Source organism: Acinonyx jubatus, chromosome C2 (assembly GCF_027475565.1).
Source record: "Acinonyx jubatus isolate Ajub_Pintada_27869175 chromosome C2, VMU_Ajub_asm_v1.0, whole genome shotgun sequence".
Lineage (NCBI taxonomy): Eukaryota > Metazoa > Chordata > Mammalia > Carnivora > Felidae > Acinonyx > Acinonyx jubatus.
The window spans coordinates 132,743,648-132,759,371 of NC_069384.1; the positions used below are offsets into that span (position 1 = coordinate 132,743,648).

The following is a 15,724-nucleotide window of genomic DNA, read 5'->3' on the forward strand; positions in this document are numbered from 1 at the left end:
TCATTACAGGGGTGGAAGAATCCTTGGTCATTTCTTTTTTTTAATTAAAAAATTTTTTTTTCAACGTTTATTTATTTTTGGGACAGAGAGAGACAGAGCATGAACGGGGGAGGGTCACAGAGAGAGGGAGACACAGAATCGGAAACAGGCTCCAGGCTCTGAGCCATCAGCCCAGAGCCTGACGCGGGGCTCGAACTCACGGACCACGAGATCGTGACCTGGCTGAAGTCGGACGCTTAACCGACTGCGCCACCCAGGCGCCCCTTGGTCATTTCTTAATAACAAAATTTACCCAAGTTTCTCTTTTGAATATCTTCTGCATTTAAAGAGGCAAGCATACAAAGTCTCCTATATTCCATAGATAATAAATTCTTTGTTTCACCCAACTCTTAGTGGAGGGGCTACAACCAGTACAACGCCATCTTCCTGGAAAAAGATCATCAGTATATTCTGTTTTATTGATTCATATACCTCTTTATATGTTTCCTCATAAATTTCTATAGTAGTCACAGTTTCTTCTACATGTCAGTATATTTAAATGCTGATTGTAAGTATGTAATCTGCCTCGGAGCTCTCTGTTTTTTCTTTAAAAAATTTTTTTAAAATGTTTATTTAGTTTTAAGAGACAGAGAGTGTGAGCAGGGAAGGGACAAGAGGGAGACACAGAGTCCAAAGCAGGCTCCAGGCTCTGAGCTGTCAGCAGAAAGCCTGGCAAGGGGCTCAAACTCACTATGAGATAATGACCCGAGCCAAATTCAGATGCTTAACCGACTGAGCCACCAAGGTGCCCCTGTTGTTTCTCATTTTCACATAAATTTGCTCATCCAGACTGAGCCTGATGAGATCCAGGGGCTCTTCTACAGTGCTGCTGGTTTGTTGCTGGTCCATGTTGTCCGCCATGTTTCCCAAAACACAACTTTTAAAATGGGTTCTTGAATATATATTATATTCACTGACTATCTTCAAAGGCAAATAAGAAAACTCTCCAAACTATTTCTTTAGCAGCTATCATCAGGAGATACTTTTAAGCAAAAACCACTCACCTTATGTTATAGTCATATATTGCATGAACTATAACCAGTGTGAATCTTTAAAGTGAGAATTTCAGCTTATGAATGAAGAATTTAAATATAAGCTATTATTTAGGATGATAAGTGCAAAGGAAAAGGACTGGTCTTATACAGCTATACATGTTGTTTAGCTGAGACTCTTTGAGGAGATTCTTACCATCCCCTAAATATCATGTGTTACCTTGTAAGGAAACCAGACGTTAGATACCTTTTCTTTAAAATACTGACAACCCGTGGTGGAAATAAATTTTAAAAATATATTATCATAGAATTATTGAAACAAATCAAGTCATTTTTAGAGAGTTGCCTCAAGAAACCTTATGTCTATCTTTTAGAAAACCATTGATATATGTAGAAATTATCAATGTTCATATGGGGTGGCAAAACTAGATCTTATACCCCAAATGTTTAGCCACTCTAACTTATTTAACATTCTTCTCAGTAAAAGCACTGTCATCTTCATCCTGTTTTTGCATATGGGCCTCACATTGTCTCAGTAGCAAAGTTGAGGCAGGATCGGAGTACATCCAAGAAAGGTTACAAAAGCAGTTCTTGATTTTGGCTGCACATTAGAATCACCTGCAGTGTTAAACACATATACATATGCGTGTGTGTGTGTGTGTGTATATATATATATATATATATATATGCACACACATATATATATAATCATATTTGTGAATATATTCATTAAATATATATCTTATATATGCTGATCATATATATATATAGGTTATATATATATGCACACAGTGATTATATATATACAACACAATGCATATTCAGAAATCATATATATATACATCAATTTTATATTTACACATGTATGTGCATTTGTACACACACACACACACACGAACACACACAAACATTAGGTAGGGATAGGTACCAAATATATCATGCTTGGGCCCCACCCTCAGAGATTCTAATTAAATTCATTCAAGAGCAGCTTAGAGGGGAGGTAGTTTTGAAAGCTTGCCAGGAAATTCTAACATGCAGCCAGGGTGAGAACCATTGTGCCAGATAAAAGGTAACAAAGGGAATCAAATAGCAATAAATAGTAAGAGTACTATGAAGCCACATATCTGGTGTCTGAAACATGGCTTGCTCTTCAGACCTTGCAGACTACTGTCTTTCTCAAGGTGTCAATAATCATTCTAACATATACTAGGAAGAAGCCCAGGCCTCGAAACCCTCCCTTTTTAAGAGCTGGAGCTAGATTCACCTTCACACTTCCACTTTCTTGTCTGAGGACCTGCCTTGTCTCTAATGTCTGCCATTGGAATGTTTAACCTCTTTAGAGGAGAATAATCCAACCATTACCCATCACAGAAAAATCATTATCTGTAGCCTTGTATCTTACCTGTCCTATTTCTGCTTAGCAGCAGGTACTAAAGGCCTTCAATCTGCAGACTCAAGTCAACCCTACTCCTGAACTGAACCCAACCAAGCTTGGTGATGTATTGGGAAGTTCATGCTCACCAATGGACAGGGCTTAGAGTGAATCTCAATAACATCGGTTAACTACTATTCTTAACCTACAAATCTGGATGCCCTGAATACAGCATCAGCCCACGTGTGGCTTTTTGTATACTAGGATTCAGCTGGTGGACTTCCCCTTTAAAGCACCAGTCCTGGAGCCTGGAGCTGGTTAGTTCCCATGGCCCTGGTAGAATATATTCATGCCTGGATGACCTCCCCCAATTCATGTCACTGTGTGCCCAAGGTAGAGATCCCAGAATACCACCTTGCTGAACTGCCTGGACGATTTTAGCTCTCCACCCATTAATCCAAGTTACTTTGTGAGACATCTTAGTAAGGTGTTTGACTTTCTGCCCCATTAACACACAGTAAACAAAACAAAACAAAACCCAGAATCCGGAATATACATGAGTCTCTCTGCACATGTTAGGGAAGAACAGCTTCTGGAACAAACTGGATTCCTCTGACTTGGCAGATGGAGGCTTCAGGGTCCTGAAGAAAGGGTGGTAGGATGGTAGTGCACACTAAGTTGGTGAATGGTGGGTGAACTATGCATGTCACACCTGTAACTGTTTGGGAGACACATAAATTATCACTGGTATTGATAGTAGGGGTCTGGACGGTGAACAGGACGTTGAATATCCAGGGAGGGTGAAGGACGGTAAGCGCTTCCTGAAAGGGAAGTGCAAGTCAGCATTGAACCTGGCCATCTTCTGTGTCCAGTTGGCGGCAAGGAACTCATGCAGGGAAGGTGGGGGTGGGTTGCAGAGGGAAGTCTTGGGAATTATGTCTGCAGTGAGAGACAAACCTGAGTGAGAAGAAGGAGTTGATTACATTTTCTCTGCTTTTGGTGAGACTTTCTGTGAAGCCTTGGTCAAGGTCTCCTGCAACTGTTTTTGTCTTCATGAGTCGTAGGAGAAAGGTTGAGTAGATAGCATATATATGTCATTATATAAGGACTACATTAACAGATGCAGAGTAAGTGGGCACGCACTTCCCAATCATCGCTGTGACTTTCCACAGGTGAGGTCACTTAGACTCTTAGTTCTTTCTTTTGTAATGAAGAGCATTCTTTTTTTTTTAATGTTTATTTATTTATTTTGAGAGGGGGAGAGAGAGAAAGAGTGAGTAGGGGAGGGGCAGAGAGAGAGGGAGACAGAAATTCCCAAACAGGCTCCACACTGTCAGTGCAGAGCCCAATGTGGAGCTGAAACTCACAAACCGTGAGATCATGACCTGAGCCAAAATCAAGAGTTTCCCCAGGCACCCCATGAAGAGCATTCTTTAAAAAGACAGAGAAAACCCCACACTTTAAGGCTGAGCATTGTCATCACATAAAAGGCCTTAAGGTGCATGTTCTGTCAGGATCAATGGGAAAAACAGAGCTGCTGTGCGTGACTTACTAAGGTGGTTACACTTACCCTTGTGGGAGCTGGTAGGGCAGACCTGAGGTTGTTATAGGTCAACCAGACCATCAGGAAGGACAGGTGGAAGTGGACAAGAGCAAAGACAATCTGAAATCTATGAGGATGGATGCAAATCTATTTCCACCTCTAACTCCAACCTTGGCACTATGGGTGTCCTGCGGGGGAAGCTGGTGCCTTTTGCCTCAGACAGAGGTGTGCTGTTCTGAGAGAGAGCACTCAGAGAAGCTGAAGGAAGACATTTGGTGGGAGCTGGAGGAGCTTCCAGTTGGTGCTACCCTGCGTAGATCAGTGACAGTGTGCATGAGCTGCCACGAGCTCCGGCACCTTGCACTGACCTCCAGTGGGTAAAAATGTATAGCTGCTGCTTCACTTCTTTCAAATTTCATGCAAAAGGTCTCTCATGGCAAATGCTAGCCTGGAATTTTAGAGAAAAGAGAATGTTGGGAAATTTAGTTCCAGCTTTGCTGAGTCAACAAAGTCAACAAGTTATCACAATGCACTTTCCTAGAGAGCTCAGTGTATTTGTTGTCGCTAACACTTTCTCTCCCTCACCAGTTGTATTGGGTTACCCATCAGTTCTGTTAATTCTTCCTTTTTAGTTGCTCTTATTCTCACATTTCTATCATGATTGTAGGTCATGTTGGGGCTGTTTTCCTGACTTAGTTCTCTTTTCTCTTTAATTCATTCCAATGACTGTCCCTTGTCACGTTCCTCATTGCCAGAATCCCTACTTTGTTAACCTGTTTTGACACTCAGAACCCCAAAATGGGGACCATGATTTTACTAGACTTCTGAGGGACTTGTATGTTGTCTCCAAAGCTCAGGCCACAACTCTTATCTATATGTCTTCTTCCTGAGAGAAGAGTATACATCCCTGTATTGTTGAACTCAGGCATGGCTTTGTGACTTGCTTTGACCAATAAAATGGTGGAAGGAGGGTAGCTGTCGAGCTTGGTAGCTTGCACCAGTTACCAATCCCAGGGGAGTAGAACACCGTACATCAGTTATCAATCCCCAAAAAGGACTCTAAAGACTTCTGCCTACTGCATCTTGGTCTCAGAACTGCCAAGGAAAACATAACAACATCAAGCGCTGGATGGAATGATGCTCTACTTACATAGAGAAGAGAAAAGCAAGATCATTTTGAATAGTGGCTACTCGTCCCCCCATGGCCAGTGAGTTTCTCCTGAGGCCAAGCAGGGAAATTCACCGAGGCACAGCCCTCTTGTGCTGTAGTGGAAGGACCCCTACTCCCCTCCCCATGGAGGACAGAGATTGTGGTGAAGTTGGTGCCACTTGAAGTACACACTTTAAGTGGAACAAAGGGACAGTATTGAGCCTGAAACAAGGGAAGATATTCCCATTCAAGGCGATAAACCCAGCATAGGTTTTGTGGGTTCTTTATCTCTTGGTAAGGAAGTGTTACAGGCCAAGTGGGAGCCTTGTGTTGTTCACTGGGGGTCAGAAGACTGCAAACACAAGACTTCCCCAATAGCACTGATGTTTGATGTGGGCATTTGTGAACAGCAAGAGCTTCACATGTTCTCTGTTATCTGCCACACCACCAGCAATTTTCTGGATAGAGGCTGCTCCCTCAGTGTGGGTCACAGAGTGAAGACAGCATGCAGCAGAGCACAGCTGACCCCCAATGGATGCGAAACATGAACAAGATATAAAGTTGTCAGTTAATCTATGGAGATGGGGAGTGGGCAAATTCAAGAGCTATGCCTACAATGGATGGAACTTGGTGATGGATTGGATGTGAGATAGAGAGAGGTGTCATGGATGACTTCCATGGATTGCATAAGTGGATAGATGCCAGAGCAATTCACTGTGGTCACAAGTGTTGCAGAGGATGCAGGGGTTTGATAATTGGTAGTATTGATGTCTGCTGAAAGTCATTGAATTGTAAAAGCAGGTGAGCCAGGAGCTCTGAGTAAACATTTGCATGAGCTACACCGAGACTTGAGAGCCTGGAAACTCCCAAAACCCAGTGGCAGTGGGCCAATTGCAGGAAATTGGTAAGGCAGGCAGGGGAAGCTCAAGTGCTAAATTCTGGGTTGGTATGGTGTAAGGCAATTGTGTTGGTCCAATAGGCCATTAGGATATAACACAGAGTATCTTTCCTGTTGGCCACTTGAGCCCGGAAATACACACTTGGGTTAAAGCAAAACTGTCCCAGGCTGCAGCTAGGGACACATCAGATGAAAAGAGCTGTGAGGCTAAGATTCAGAGACAACATAGAATTCTTGGGTAGTTTGGTAAAATCATGGTCCCCTGTCTTTGTGGTTCTGAGTGGCAAAGCAGGGTAACAAAGCAGTGATTTAGGCAAAGAGTAACATGACACCACTCCTATCTCTTCCATACGAAGCTTGAGCAATGTTTTTAGAATGTAATGGATCATATCACTCACCTGCTTGAAGAGATCAATAGATCTCTTTAAGCTTAAAGACAACCTCCAAACCTGGCCTGCAAGGTCTTTTGTAGTCTGACCTTTGCCTTCCTCTCCAGTCTCAACCTGTACCATGTTCCCCTTGTGCTTTGAACTGTAACCACAGTGAGGTTTGTTTATTCCTTCAAATTTACCATATTCCCATAGGGCCTTTGCATATGATGTTTTTCTGTTTCTCCTTCATCTGGTCAGCTCTTACTCAACCTTTAGCTTTGACCTCAATTTTTATTTTCCTTAGGGTATCTTCTCATTGTTCTGATTGGGTTAAGTTCCTTTATTACGTATTCCCATGGCCCTTATCAAAGTTAACTTTTAATTTATTTGTAGTTATTTAACTAATATCTGTCTCTCCACAATACTGTATGTTCTAAGGCAAGAGTCAACACATTGTTTTTCCTGTGAAGAGCCAAATAATAAATAATTTGGATTTTGTGGACCATAAGTCTCTGTTACAACTACCCAACCCTTCTATTGTAGTGCAAGAGCCACAGACAAAATGGAAGCAAATATAAGTGACTGTGTTTCAATAAAACTTTATTTACAAAAATAGGTGGTGGACTTTATTTTGTCCACAGCTCTGAGACTTGCCAACATCTAATCTAGGACTTTAGACATTGTCTGTTTTGCTTACCGTTTTACCCTAGGTCCTTAGCACATTGCTTTGTACACAGCAAGTACCAATAAACTGTTGCTAAATGAATGAATGAATTCTGTCCATTGCTGTACAGACTTTGGCCATTCTGTCTTCCCCATATTTATTCAAGCCATATTTATATCCTACCAGGAATACCTTCTCCCAAATCCAAATTGGGTTTTTGCTTCTCAAGATGCGTCTTTTTAACCACTTTTTTCATAAAGCTATCCATGATTAGTTTCCAGTGCTGGGATTCTGAACTCTAATAGAAGTAATTTTTTATACAAGTAACTTGACTGAACACACTTAAAGTAGGACTCTACAGTTTAATGAGCTGTTTCCCAAGTTTGGCACTTTGGGCCAAAGTCTCTTGAGTCCTGCTTGTGTCTGAGAAGTGAGAGAGGGGAAAACCAGTGGGAACCAAATACAAACAATAAGTTGACAAATTATCCTACTGCATATGTGTCAACAAGAATGCCTTATCCTGGTACTTGTGCTGGGGTAGGATGTGAGCCCACAATGCAGAAGTTGAAGATGGCATCGCTGAGGAGACAACATCTAAGGTAATTACTTAAAAAAAATCCATATGTTACTTACATTTGGGCTAGGATAATACCAAGACCTTACTTTAGTTTCCTCTGTCCCCAAATTTCATTATGAAAAATTTTAAACATAAGGGAGGTTTGAAAAAAACAACTCAAGGAACATCTGAATACCTACCATGTAGATAAAACAATTGTTAACATGTTGCTATACTGGCTTTATCTTCTCTTTACATATTTCTGATCCATTTGGAAGTAAGTTATAGACATCAAGCATTCCATCTTAAATAATTCATGTGCATCTTTTAAAAGTAGAGGCATTCTACTACATAACCATTATACCATTAGCAATACTTCCTACTATGATCTAATATCCAGGCCATATTCAAATTCTCCAATTATCCCTCAAACTGTCTTTTATAGCTGTATTTTAAAAAAAAATATGATCCAACCCATTTGGCTATTAAGCTAGTCTGATCCTTTCAAGCAAAATAGGAATTCTTGAATATAAAATACATAAAAAGTCCCAAATAGGGAAAGCAGGTGCAAAAACACAGGGCATGTTTTGGGAGAAGAGCAGAGCAATATTCTATGATCCAACAACACACAGAATTGGTGGGAAATGACTTTGGAGGAGTATAAAGAACCAGATCATGATTGATCTTCAATATTACTCAAAGGAGCTTTGAATTCATTCTTCTGTTGAGGTGGGTTTTACCACCCTATAAAATTTGACAGTGTCAGGACTGAATACTCAACTGTAGGAGCAATCTCACCAACATGAGATTCATTACCACTGGTCTCCTTTTCATCCAGCTTATTTCACTACAGCATTTTAGATTGTTGTATTTTTAAAGTAGCCCTCTTTAACTATTGGCTTCTAACTGACCAAGTCCACGTCTTTTTCACAAGATAGGGGGTAGCTTATTGTCAAAGGGACAGCTGAGCATATTCTTCCACCAAGGGACTGATTTGCCTCCTCAAAGAGCATCCTGAGAGTCCTAGGCAGCCGAAGGCCACAGGGGAACTTGATGCCTTCCTCTGCCCTCTGGAAGCCTGTTGCAGGTGTCTCCATCACGGCCTCTCTACAGCTGTAATCTATGCTGTGCTGGTCATTTATATGGATGAATATTTGCCTTTTCTGATGTGAAAGTGGAAGTTCTTTGAACCAGCTACAATTAGATTACCATTGATGTGAAAACCACATATAATTCAGCATCTTTTCCTTTTATTTATAGTTGAGGACTTAAAGGCCAAGAGAAGTTAAATTACTTCTCTAAGGTCACAGTAGAAGACAATGCTTATAACTACCATCAGTGGGTGCACAGCTATGTGTCAGTCACTGAGCTCTGTGTTTTACATACAGTATCTCTCTGATAGGGTTACCTGATGAACTTTCCTGGTGTCAAATGTGCAGGGAACTGGTGGTTGCTTTATGTCGCTATATCTGCTTTGACATTCCTCATGGTCCCCTGATTCTTGAATAGCTGTGATGATGTCCACTCACTACTATTTCAGTCATTTCCTTCCCATGACTTCCAGGGGTGACTGGATGGCTCAGTCAGTGGAGCATGCAGATCTTGATCTTGGGGTTATGAGTTTGAGCCCCACATTGGGTGTAGAGATTAATAAAAAATCTTGGAGCACCTGGGCTCAGTTGGTTAAGTGTCCGACTCTTGGTTTTGGCTCAGGTCATGATCTTATGGTTCATGGGACTGAGACGTGTGTTGGGATTCTCTCTTTCCCTCTCTCTCTTCCCCTCCCCTGCTCGCACACTCATGTGCACATACTTGTGCATTCTCTCTCTCTCTCAAAATAAATAAACATGAAAAAAAACCTTAATGTGGCATATCTGTGTATCTATATCTATCTCTATAATGGAATATTGCTCAGCCATCAAAAGAATGAAATCTTACCATTTGCAATGATGTGGATGGAGCTAGAGTACATTTTACTAAGCAGAATAAGTCAGTCAGTGAAAGACAAATAGCATATGATTTCACTCATGTGTGGAATTTAAGAAACAAAATAGATGAACATATGGGAGGGGGGAAAAGGGGAAAGGGAAAGAAACCATAAGAGACCATTAACGATAGAGAGCAAACTGAGGGTTGACAGAGGGAGGTGAGTGGAAGATGGGCTAGATGGATTATGGGTATTAGGAGGGCACTTGTTATGATGAGTACTGGGTGTTGTATGTAAGTGATGAACACTAAATCCTACTCCTGAAACCAATATTGCCCTGCATGTTAATTAACTAGAATTTAAATAAAAATTTGAAGAAAAAAAATTGTGTCACAACACATACACACACACACACACACAAAGTATAACTTCTTTTTTTTAAAGTTTATTCATTTCGAGAGAGACAGAGAGAGTGAGTGGGGGAGGGGAAGAGAGAGAGGGAGAGAGAGGGAATCCCAAGCAGGCTCTGCACTGTCAGCATGGAGCCCAATGCAGGGCTTGAACCCACGAAATGAAAGACCATGACCCCAGCTGAAACCAAAAGTTGGACACTCAACCGATTGAGCCACTCAGGCACCCCCACAGAGTATAACTTCTAATTATAGTTCCTTCTGGTAAAAGCTTAGACTCTTGTATTTTCTTTTTCTTCCTCTCTTCTCCCAAGAATGGCTTCTGGATGTTTGGATCAGGGCAAAAACAAAGGATCCTTGAGTCCACACTGTCTTATGTTGGGCTTCTCAGAAGCAGACTTTGAGATGAGGATTCTCCCAAGTAGTCTCTGGAGGGAGTAATCAGGGGGCCTCTAAGGTGCTGGTGATAGAAAAGTCCTTTATATAATCTAGGTAGTCATTCACTGTGTTCATCATTAGAAAATTTATCAAGATGTACACCTCTTAGTATACTTTCATGTATGGATGCTATATTTAAAAAATTTTATCTATATATTTTTTCTGGATATGGATATAGAAACAAGCAACTTATGGTATAGAATATATGGATATAGTATATGGATATAGGAGCATCCAATTTTTTTTTAACATTTTGTGCTACAACAGTATCTTTAAAATAATAACTTTGTTGGCATATAATTCAAAAAAACATAAAATTTACTTTTAACATGCACAATTCAGTGGTCTTTAGTATTCAGTGTTGTTTAACCGTTATCATTATTTAATCTCATAACATTTTCATCACCCCCAAAAGAAACCCTATACCTATTAGCAGTCACTCCCCATTCTCTCCTTCCCCCAGTCCTGGCAACCACTCATCTACTTTATGTCTCTATGGATTTGCCCCATTTGATCATCATACAACGTGCAGTCATTTGTGACAGATATCTTTCACTTATGGGAATTGTTTTCAAGGTTCATCCATATTACAGCATGTATTAGTAGGTCATTCTTTTTCATTGCTAAATGATATTTTATTATATACAAATAATACGTTTCATTTATCCATTCATCAGTTGATGAACATTTGGGTTTCTGGTTTCTGGCTATTATGAATAATGCTGCTATGAACATTCATGTACAGGTTTTTATGTGGACATTTATTTCTATTTAACCAAGTAGAAATTTAAACACATGATAAGACAGTCTTCCATTTTATCTTTCAGATCAAAGAGGAAAATCAAGCCAGCCATTACACAATATTTAGAAATACATGACTATTACATTAACATTATATCGAAATTCACGTGACATCAAAACTGCACTAAGAGGAAAATTCATAGACTTAAATGTTATACTGAAAAGGACAAAAATAAACTAATTAAGCATTTATCTCAGGAAACTCAAAAAGCATGAGAGCAACTATAATAAACAGGAGAAACCAGTAAGAGAGGAGAAGGAGGAGCCCACCAAATAAGGGTGCAGTTTCAGGCAAAAGCAGGTGGATGGTAACTTCAACCTGACCCTGCAGGGGAACTCTGTAGTCTTAAATTACTTCTCACAGCAGTTCCATTTTAAGGACCTGAAGTGAAAGATTGGACTTTCCTATTCCCTTCACATAACCCTCTCCCTCAACAATCATTGCCTAAGGTCTACTCCCATGACACTTCTAGCTCTAGGGGACAGGTGCATAAAGCTGCTTTGGTAGCCTAATTGTGTACCTCCAAAGAAGAGTCTCAGGTATAGGTATTGGAAGCAAAAGCACGTGTGTGTGTGTTGGGGGGCGGGGGGTGGTGTTGGTGCACACAGAACCTGTAAAGGGATCCAAGAGGGTATGGGCACAGCACTGACAGTGTCCACCTCATCGTGTCTTCTGGCTCATCTGATCTCTGTAGAATTGTCATTTGTCTACCTGGTAGGCCAAGAGAAGAGACTAAATCACACAAACTGATAAAAGGGTAGCTTGTGTAACTGAGTCTAGGAACTACTTAGGACCTGGAAATCTCCCACATGTGACCATCCACTGTATAACCTGTGCACCTACAGGCATACTTATTTATTTGGCCTTGCCATGGTTCACATTGGCACACCCTCCCCTGGTCATGGTTTAGGCACTTTACCACATGGTCTCTGCCATGTGGTGACCTTGTCCTTTGCCATGGTCATTTCCAGAAAGCCCTTTGACTCTCATCTCAGTTTCTTTTCCATCTCCTCTTGGGGGCATGGAAGAACTTTCAAGTTCTATCCATACCTTACTTAGACTCAGAAAAAATTAACCCTGGCTCTCACTCTGCCTAATCTTGTTCTTGTTTGACTTTAATGGGGCTGTATCTGAAGCCGGAGTCAGGGAACCCTGTGAGGCAGTGTTTTCCCATGCCTTAAAATTGCATTTGGAAAAATCCCCTCTGGTCTTCATTTCCTTCAACTCTCAAATGTGCCATTTCCAGAAGAGATCATTTTCTTCCTCTTGTGTTTCTCCCTTTGTATGAGAAGCAGCAAGTATTGGGCTTTTCATTTCCTATGTATAATATCCTCATTACCTAGGGCATCCTCTTTTCCCATGGCCTTGGCCAAATGTGGAAGGATACTTGTCTTCACTGTGGAAAACACTCTGAGACTTTATACAGAGTCAGCTTCTGTCTTGATAAGTTAAAAGGGGAGAGATAAGGGAACTTAGAAATTCCTATTCTGTTGACAAGGCCTAACTTTTAAGTCTAGCTGCATATTTAAAATTCTATTTTCCAGGTTACTTATAGCTGAAAGCTATAGCTTTCTTTTTCTTTGCATTCCTGTTTAACAATCCTAATCCCCTCCAATGCAGATAGATGCCCCAGGCTGCCTCAAGAGCTGTCTTAAACAGAAACTGTAGAGAAAAACACGTTTCTGTTGTTATTAGAGCAGTACAGTTCTGACCCAATATTCTGACTTATAAGTTAAAGGTTGGTAACACGTTTTAGGTTCCATCTAAACAGACACCAACTCAAATAGTCCTCTGTTGATTTTTCCTGTGGCCTCAGACTCCAATATGGCTTTGCATGGTACTGCTACCAACCCAGTCTTTCTTTGCTATTTCAGCATTTTGTTCATTATAGATATTTTTGCATTGATTTTGACTTTTAAAAATTATACATGAAACTATTAAATGTCTTGATTGCTGAGGTTTTAGTACTTTGCACCTGGTCCCAGCTCTCTTGTTCTCAGATCCAACTCCACAAAACCTTATCTCATGTCACTAAATACATTCAATATATTTTTTATTTTTATTTATTTATTTATTATTTATTTATTTTTTCAACGTTTATTTATTTTTGGGACAGAGAGAGACAGAGCATGAACGGGGGAGGGGCAGAGAGAGAGAGAGAGACACAGAATCGGAAACAGGCTCCAGGCTCTGAGCCATCAGCCCAGAGCCTGACGCGGGGCTCGAACTCACCGAGCGCGAGATCGTGACCTGGCTGAAGTCGGACGCTTAACCGACTGCGCCACCCAGGCGCCCCTCAATATATTTTTTAAAATTTATATCTCACTTTTCTTTACCATTCTCATGACCTCACCATTAGAATAATCTATGTACATGTCTTAGTATCCACTCTCTTTCCTTCAATTGTAAGCCACTTGAGGTTGGAATCTCCTGTGATCCACCTGTGCCTCCTTTTAACGTCTACTAGAGTAACTTGTACAATAAAGGTTTAAGGAGTAAAACACATTCTGTTTCATAAGGAAGGAAAATGTAAAATATGCTTTAGAAAAATTTATATCAGAGGGGCACCTGGGTGGCTCAGTTGGTTGAGCGACCAGCTTCGGCTCAGGTCATGATCTCGTGGTTTGTGAGTTCAACCCCCACGTCAGGCTCTGTGCTGATAGGTCAGAGCCTGGAGCCTGCTTCAGATTCTGTGTCTCCCTTGCTTTACCCCTCCCCCACTCATGCTCTGTCTCTCTCTCTCTGTCTCCCTTTCTCACAGAAGTGAATAAACATTAAAAAAATAAAAAGAAAAAAAAGAAAAATTTATATCAGAATGGTTAAAGGTTTTTAATTTTTTTTAACATTTTTTTGTTTATTTTTGAGAGACAGAGCATGGCTGGGGGAGGGGTAGAGAGATAGAGGGAGACATAGAATCCAAAGTAGGCTCCAGGCTCTGAGCTGTCAGCACAGAGCCCAACACGGGGCTTGAACTCATGAGCCATGAGATCATGACCTGAGCTGAAGTCGGATGCTTAGCCAACCTAGCCACACAGGTGCCCCAGAATGGTTACAGGTTTTTAAAAAACAAGGGTACTTGGATAACTTTTAGGCTATCTTGGAAATTTACTTATATTGAACACCTTGTTCTTGTAGAATGCAATATAAGTGAATTATCATTATATTTCACTAAACTTCTGTCCCCTTACCTTGCTATGACTGATGGTATTCAGAAATGTGTAGAGAAATACACTGAGGAGAAGAGGGATAAAAACCTGAAATTAAATGTTTGCCCTTGATAATCTACAAAAATAGATAATCCACATGCAGACACCCAGGAGTTGATGGTACAATTTATCTTTAAGCAATTTGATACAATGTTGCCACAGGACATGACACAGTAATTTATTTCTAAAATGTTAGATTCTGTTAGTATTTTCAGATCAAACTTTGTTTTCTTCTCAACATAATTGATTACTGCTTTCATTGGGATTTATTTTAAAGTAATTCTGAACCGAAAAACTGCAAGGAAAGTAGAAACTGCACATTTCTCTATTAGGGCAGCTGTGTCTAGAACAGCACAGCAGAATTCTTTTTTTTGCTATTTGATTTCTCTGTCTCTTTATTGCTCTATTCATTGTAGAAAGAACTGCAGGTCACACATCAGTCTTTTGAATGAAGATTACTTAGACACACAGACTGAAAACATCCCATCATCAGCAGTAGTGATTTCGTATATGAAACACAGAAATTTGAGGGTACTGTGAATGAATTATGCCTTTTTAGGATACTTTACTTCCACTACACAGCCAAGTCCTTTGTATGTTGCCTTTCCCCACATACATCAGTTAGCTATTGCTGTATAACAAACAACTTCAAATTTTAGTAGCTTAAAATGACAATCCTGTGCTATTTCTTATGAGTTTATGGATTGACAGGGAAGTTCTGCTAATCTGGAACAGGCTTGGCTAGTTTTGAGTAACTCACTCATAGGTCTATGGTCAGTTAGTAGCTCAGCTAGGGGCCAGCTGGTCTAGGACTCACCAAGATGGGAGCTTATCTTTGCTCCACAGCTTATGTGATTCTTTAGCAGGCAATTCTGGGCTTGTTACCATAGCAATGGTGTGGTTTCAAGACAGAACAAATACATGCAATTACTCTTCAAGTTTAGGCTCCATATTCTCATACTGTTACTTTAGCTGCATTCTGTTGGCCAAAGCAAGACACCACAGTCTCAAAATCTCTGGGATGAGCTTCAGTGTCACAATTGCATCAGGTATGGATACAGGGAAGGGAACAATTGAGTTGGGCCATTTTTAGAATCAATCGACCATACAATGTGAGATGTTCTCTTAAGATTCTATATAACTTGCTTCCCCCTAATTTTTAGATACATTTCAGAATAACATAGAGTTATGCAAAAAAAATTCTTACATAATAAATAAAAATTTAAGATTAGATGTGGCTTGCCAAATTCTAAATGGCCCATCAGATTCTTGCCCCTTGGAGTACATTCCCATTATATTGAGTATGAGTAGGATCTGTGGCTATAATGGGATAGTTATTCCCTTGATTATGTTATT

General features: G+C 40.4%; 1 pseudogene; it reads right to left on the reverse strand.

The window, feature by feature from the left end:
- Positions 1–378: 378 nt before the first annotated feature.
- Positions 379–900, reverse strand: LOC106971597 (U6 snRNA-associated Sm-like protein LSm3; annotated as a pseudogene).
- Between the last annotated feature and the right edge of the window lie 14,824 nt (positions 901–15,724).